The sequence below is a fragment of the Sinocyclocheilus grahami genome, unplaced genomic scaffold (assembly GCF_001515645.1).
Source record: "Sinocyclocheilus grahami isolate Dianchi unplaced genomic scaffold, SAMN03320097.WGS_v1.1 scaffold47.1, whole genome shotgun sequence".
Lineage (NCBI taxonomy): Eukaryota > Metazoa > Chordata > Actinopteri > Cypriniformes > Cyprinidae > Sinocyclocheilus > Sinocyclocheilus grahami.
In genome coordinates this window covers 2,901,551-2,908,832 of record NW_015505226.1, presented here as the reverse complement: position 1 = coordinate 2,908,832, position 7,282 = coordinate 2,901,551, and positions in this window count along the sequence as shown.

Below are 7,282 nucleotides of genomic sequence, written 5' to 3'. Positions count from 1 at the left end.
CTGTAAATTCACTGAATAGTGAATGAACAATGGTAAACTGAAAAGTTTTGCAAGCAAGTTAATTCATTCACTCAAATGCATCATGTACACATGAGATTAATCACATACATTTTGTTTGTATTTTGTATTTTTGTTTGTATTTTTTATTTAGTAAAACTGACTAAAATTAATGTATATGATACAACAGAATTTTGACTAAAAGAGTAATTTGTCATCAAAGCAATTAAAAAATTAAAAATAATAATAATACTGCATTCTAACATAAACATACAGAAAGTCTGATTGCTGCACCAAGACCTTATACTCATTGTTTCAGTATTGCATGGACATTCAGCTCAAGGCAATGGATCTAAATTGCATTTACGTTGAGCTCTGATAAAGCTGTTCTAGGTCTAAGTGCACTGTGGGTAGTCTACCTTTCCATGTGAGAGGGTCAGGCAGATTAAAACCTGCTTTGAAAATCCCAGTCTTCCACAGCACTATCTGCAGGGGAACCTCAGCTTCTCTGATCACTGGCTTTAAATGAGACGTAAAATTAACTTCCAGTCTGGCATATGAAGGTCAGACTCTTGAAGTGGTTCTTTCAGTCAAACACTGTCTGTTTTCATTGGAAAAAATCCCCTGGGCATGTGTTGTAATTTAGAAAAGGGAACTGACAGTGTATAGTTTTCAGTGTTTTTCACACAAATATTGTAGATTTTATTGTTTTCAAAAAATGTTGAGCTAAAGAAAAATAAATAAAATACTGATTATTAATAGAAAAAAATAGCATTCTCCTTTTTTTACTTTTAAAAATCAAAAGTATTCCAAGTTTACACTTTTCAGGCACTATATATGTTCCAGTGTATTTTGAAATGTTTTGTGTTAAAATCAAAGAACTGCAAGAACTCCAACTGTGACTAAATGTGTTTGTACCGGTGGGCAATATCCTGATGGCTTCCACTGTCACTCTCTTTGATGATGCCAATTGAGCATAACACAGGATAAAATTTTCTTTTTCATTTTGGCAGAACAATAACTGTCAGTGTGGTGGATCTTTTGCATGCAAAACTAAATTCATCCCATGATCTGACTCCTGTAGACCATCTCTGTTTATAAATGAAACCTTTTGATGAACATATTAACGTTCTGAATACATCTTTAAACTACTCTCATTATGCATCAATTACATCTCGCTTGCCGTGACTCCAGCTACTAATCAAAAGTGAAAATGCCATCAAAATGCCACCTTGATAATCAAAAATAGTAATACAATTCTTGTTTATCTTAGCTGTATAAACAGTAAAAATCATTTCATGAATTTATTGCATTATGTACTCACGGCAGAATCCTTATAAGTGTCTGAAACTAATATCATTTGACTTCAATCTTTCTTGAATTGGAATTTTACAGTTGAAAATTTGATCATGAAAATTTGCCAAATAGCATATCTACAATGAATAATATCAGAAATGTATTTCTCCAACCACATCAACCAGTCAACATGCAAAGTTTAAGAGAAGGTTATCTCTAATGACCCCATTTGTCACTGTTTGATACATCTTAAAGGTCATTCTTGGATCTTGAGATTAATTGAAGATATAAATCAAATACTTCAAAGCTAGCTGGCCTTGATTTCCACCACACAAATAATTAAATTTTTTATTAAAATAAAAAAATATATAATTATATTAAGGTTCCTTTTGTTAACATTAGTTAACAGCATTAATATGAACAAACAATGAAAAATAATTCTAGCGCATTTATTAATCTTAGTTAATGTTAATTTCAACATTTACTTATACATTAATAAAATGAAAAGTTATATCTGTTAATATTATTTAATGTACTTGAGTTAACTAATGATGAACAGTTTTAACAACTAACTGTTTTTATTAACTAACATCAACAAAGATAAATGAAAATTCTGTAAGAAATGTATTGTTCATTGTTACTGAATGTTAGTTCATGCATTACCTAATAACTAATGTGACCTTGTTGTAAAGTGTTATCAGAAAGCTTGGTTGGTTGGTTGGTATCAGTGCTCTCCTAAAACCCAAATAAGTTCTACATGAAATTTTGAGAGGAGTGTGTTTATTTAATCCTACCACAATAAATAGTATATACGTCATGTTAGAATTCTTCCAGTGTCCCAACCCAGTCTCCCAGCAACACAGCAGTGGCGTTCCTGCAATTAATCAGCATTTTGAATGAATTGGTTGAAATAAACAAATCAATTGAATGATTCAATAATATACTCAAACATAATGACCGTCAATTGGAAACTGAGAGATATAAACTCATAATTCTGGGAAAAAAGTCTGACTTCTGACTTTCTTTTCCTCAATTTCTGAGTTCATATCTGGCAATTCTGACGTTTTTCCTCAGAATTTTGTTTACATCTCGCAATTCTGACTTATTACTGAATTCTGATCTTACATCTTGCAATTCATTTTTTTTCTGCCACTGAAAAAAAAATGATAAAAAGGTCATTGTGACTTTTTATTTCACATTATTGACTTTCATTCTTGCAATTGCAAGTTTATATTTATAAGAAAATAATAATCAGAAGAAAAAAGCTTCCCAGTCTTGTTGGACTGAATCAGCACTTTGGGAATGTTGCAAATTCAAGGACGATTATTATCTGAATAGTTGCACTGTATATAGATGTCCTCAAACTGCATAACATCACTTTTATTGTTGAGTGCCACTGCTCTTCTAGTAGCTCTGCCCATACCAGTAAAGTTACTGCAGGGTGCACAAATCATTCCTGGACTGCTCATGTCAGGCATGTAACCGATGTCATGCAAGTGTGAGGAAAAAATATTCTGTGATTTAAGCCTCCAGCCAGGCTTACTTTTCAGTAGCTATTTCATGAAGAGATGAAACTTTTCCCTGACTAACATTTTTAACTTTGAATCATTGGCATTCTTTCAAGGATAAAGCTTGTTTAATAGCTCTGTGGTATAAAATAGTAAGGACTATGGAATCTAAATGTGTTTCTTTCTTATAAAGGTTTTGGCAAGACAGCACAAAACAAAAGACCCTGCCACTGTGGTAGAATCCTGAGCGTCATTTATCTTTCAGGATTTCAGGAGCTGCATTGTGTGAAAGTGTGAAAAGCTCCCATTTCTCTCACATCTTCACAGAACTGTGTTGAGGATGGGGAGTAATAATAATCACAGCTTTCATGCATGAGCAGGTAGACTCAGTTCCGTGTGCTTGAGAGAATTTCACAAATCATTTTGGTTAGTAAGTGACTGGTTTTGCTATATTGTTTTGTCTTAGGGTACTCACGTATGGGTGAATGGACTCCTTTGATCAAGCCTCAAACTAGACTGGGAGCAATTGTAATGGGGGTAATTGTGACACATCAAATTTCTTCAATCACAATGTAAGCCAGAGTGAAGACACTTGCTTGGTAATGTTCTCTCTCTCTCTCTGAGAAAAAATAAGTGATTCATTGATTTTGAGGTATGATTTCTTTATCATTTTATATATATATATATATATATATATATACTGTATATATATACTGTATATGTATTATACTACTATCATTTTCATGCAGTTGAATTCAAAATAATATATTTTTCATTTGTTGGTTAGAAGTTACCATGAATCACTGTTGCAAATACTGCAGCTGTATCATTATTTGAAACAAAAAAGTCACAAAATTGAAAAACTCAATAATTAAATATGCAGTGAACATAATTTCATCCAAGTAATTAGTTAATTCAAAGCACAATTGGTCCCTAAAGGTGAAAACTATTCAGAAATATGAATAAAGGTGAAAATTATTCAGAAATATGAATAATATTAAAGCATTGATGTGCTATATATTTTAGATACAGTTTATTTGTCATATTTTCATAATTTAATTGTCTTAAATTCAATGTTATGATCATATCCTCATTATAAATCTAGTTATTTTGGTACATATAATTATGTCTTATGCTGAAAGATGGCTAGCATGTTTGTAGTAGTCTCTGAGCTATGGAAAGTGTCAAAAATTATAATTGGCCCCAGTCTTTCACAGCAGGTGACAAAACATCATTATGATTACGTTTAGATTCTTTTTAAGATGTGAATTATATTTTTTCTGTCTCCATTATTCTCAATAACACCTAAATCAATATTTCTCAATATAGTTGTTACTTTTAAAAAAAGAAGAAGTGTATTTAATATGCATGTATTCTCGTCCTATTCAAACATCAGGCATGATGCTAGAATTACCTAGCAATGAGTGTTTGGCTTTTGGCAGCGTAAATGATTAGCACAGACCAACTATGCCAGTCCAATTTAGATACAGAATGGAATGAAGGGACTTTGGTCGCCATTAACGCTAATGACATTCAGGCAATTATATCCAAACCATATCTTTCCCAATTAAAAGGAAAATACTCAACAGGAGCAGGTTCAAAATGCTTTTATCAGAGCCATTTTACAAATGGCCCAACCATGTCAACCATGTCCATGTCAACAGTAAATATATTTCTTATTAGACAAATCCATTAGTTGTAGGATCCACAATCTATAAAACTAAAGCCAATGTGTATGAAGCCGGTCTAGGTGCAGATTTGTACCTTAGATCCTCATCTAAAATAACAGAAACCTTTGGTTCCACTGACATTGAATGTTGTGCGATTGTACAGTACATCGATTGTATTATTTAAAATAAAGAAGGCAATACCACAGACTGCAGAGAGAAAAGTAACAAAGAAAAAACAGGAAAGAACAGTATAGAATACCCAGAAAGATGGGAATGGAAATCAAAGGAATGGTCATCATGAGGAGAAAATGAAAACATTCACTGAGCACATGAAAACTACAAGCACAATAAAGAAAAACCTATATCCCTTATCAAAGCACGTCTATACACCTTGTAGCTTCTTCAACAATCTGGACCTCACTATCAAAAAGAGGCGAATGTGAGTAAGCAAACAAGTAGTTGCTACTGTGAAAATTGCAGTGTTTCAGATGGCGCCAAATAAAAAAGGAAAAACTTGCGATGAGTGTGAGAAATCCCCCAAGCTTATTAGTGAACATGCTGATCTGGTCCTCACTTTATGTTTTAAACTATGCTAGCTGTATTGTACTCTACCATGACTTCTAAAAGCATACTGCTTTTCCTCTTAAAGAAGCTATAAAGGATGACGATTATAGCCTTGGGCAGCAAGGGAAAAAAGAAAAATGTAGGTTACTTTAATGAAAGATTTTGGTGTAGCCTTTAGCTGCTATTGTGGGATGTGTCAACCATTATTTTGGCTGAGAAGGATTTTTCCTTCAAGCACTTCCTTTGTTCTAAAGCAGTGGCTTTCAACTGGTGTGCCGCAAGTCTGTAATGATTGGGTCATGGACATCAGAGGAAAACATTCTGAATGCAGATAATAAAATGGAAGTATCTCATTGAGTACAGTATTGATTGAAACATGACATTGGCTTACCAATATTTAAAAGGCAGAAAATATTTCCTGTATCTTTTGTTGTTGACGTCCAACCACATGACCTGTCATAAATTGGCTAATCAACATCATAAATCGGCTTACCAACATTTAAAAGGCAGAAAATACTTTTGTTGTTGATGTACACGCTATGACCCAGACCTACTAGGAATTCATTATTAAACTGTAGTGCTATGGTGTGCGTTCAGTGGATTGTTCTGTTGTTTAACATGCCAATTGTTAAGCTGATGAAACATCTTTCCAATAAATAAATAAATAAACAAACATTTGACTAGGCAAAAAATTTTGAATGTTGTGAGTTGTGAAAATTACATGATCTAGGACCTTTATACAGTGTGTGCCAATGTAAAGACTGTACGTCTATCCATCACAGCCTTAAATTCAATATGGCGTCAACCTGACTAATGTGTGGCTTGCTTATTGCATGGCTTGAAGGAATACTTCATTCTGATTGGTCAGTTGTGAATTTCAGCACACTCATTCAGGCAACTGAAACCAAAACATTTTACGCAATTATGTAAAAATATTTAACACACTCTCATTGCAATTTGTAACTATTTGATGTTTTGGGCGAATTGGTGGCTAATTCATATGATATTATTTGTAGCTTTCTTACAATCTGTTCATGCCCCATGGACAGTTAGGTTTGAACCTTAACAATTGTTTTTTTTTTTCTTAAAATTTGTACAAATTTGTTTTTGTACAAATCCCATCATACGAATTCATATGAAATCTCCACCCAGTAAAATAGTTACATTTTCTTATGAGATTGGTTTGACATTTTAAATGAGTGTTGTTTGTGTTGGAACTAGGGTTGATGAAAGAGACCATTTTGAGAGAGGCCCCGATTTCTCATGACACCGGACTCGCTCTCTTGTTGCATACAAATGCAACTGGCAATAGCTGTGAAAATGAGGAGGACTTCAGTATTAATATCAGGCCTACTGTAGCTAAAGTTGCAGTTTTGCATGTTGTTGCAAGGCCAATTGTTTCATATTGTTTGGACTATTTTAGCAGATTTAAGATACATGCAAAATTGTCATTTAAATTCAGATCAATATTTCATGTCTATGTAGCTACTGTATCTGCTGACTATATGGGGTTATGTAATATCAATAAATGTTAAATTTTAAGAACAATTTTGCTTACTAAGAAAACTAAGAAATCTTTTAAGCTACTGTCTAAAAATGGACGAGAACATCCAACTTGCAGTAACTTCTCGGGACAAATGGCAGCCTATTGCAGGGCTGCATGGGCCACCGATGACACAAACAAGATCTGACCTATGTCATTTTACATCTTGCTCTTTTCATCGACTCTTTTTTTGTGGAGACGTCAAACGCAATAGGCTATTATATAAAACAAAGCGCGTGTTTGCAGGAGGACGCCTTGGGGTTGCAGGGCGCTAAACCCCGGGTGGTCAAAACTCACTCATTTAAATAGTATTGCCGTATCAAGAATAAGCACCCGCTTAACTGCTCCATCACGAGCTACAGGGAACAGGTTGCCTGGGAAACGGCCGCATGGCAACAGGATCAGAGCCGGGGGGTTGTCTGCTGCTAGCTCTGCTCCCGTTTCCCATTTCCTCACTAGATGGTGTGCAAGCCACTGGAGAGTCGACTTCCTCCCGCGGTCAGGTTCCGATCAAAACAAATCTGGGAAATTACACGGAACGCCATTTCTCGGGGTTTTCGCGGAGGATTATTCTATTTTCATCTAGATATTTATATTTTTATTTTTTGATAACGGCGCGGATCGTGCTCCGTTCTGCGGTGATGGACATAATGATTGCTGTGCAGGATGCGTGCGTCTCCGGTCAGTGGCTCACCGCTATAATT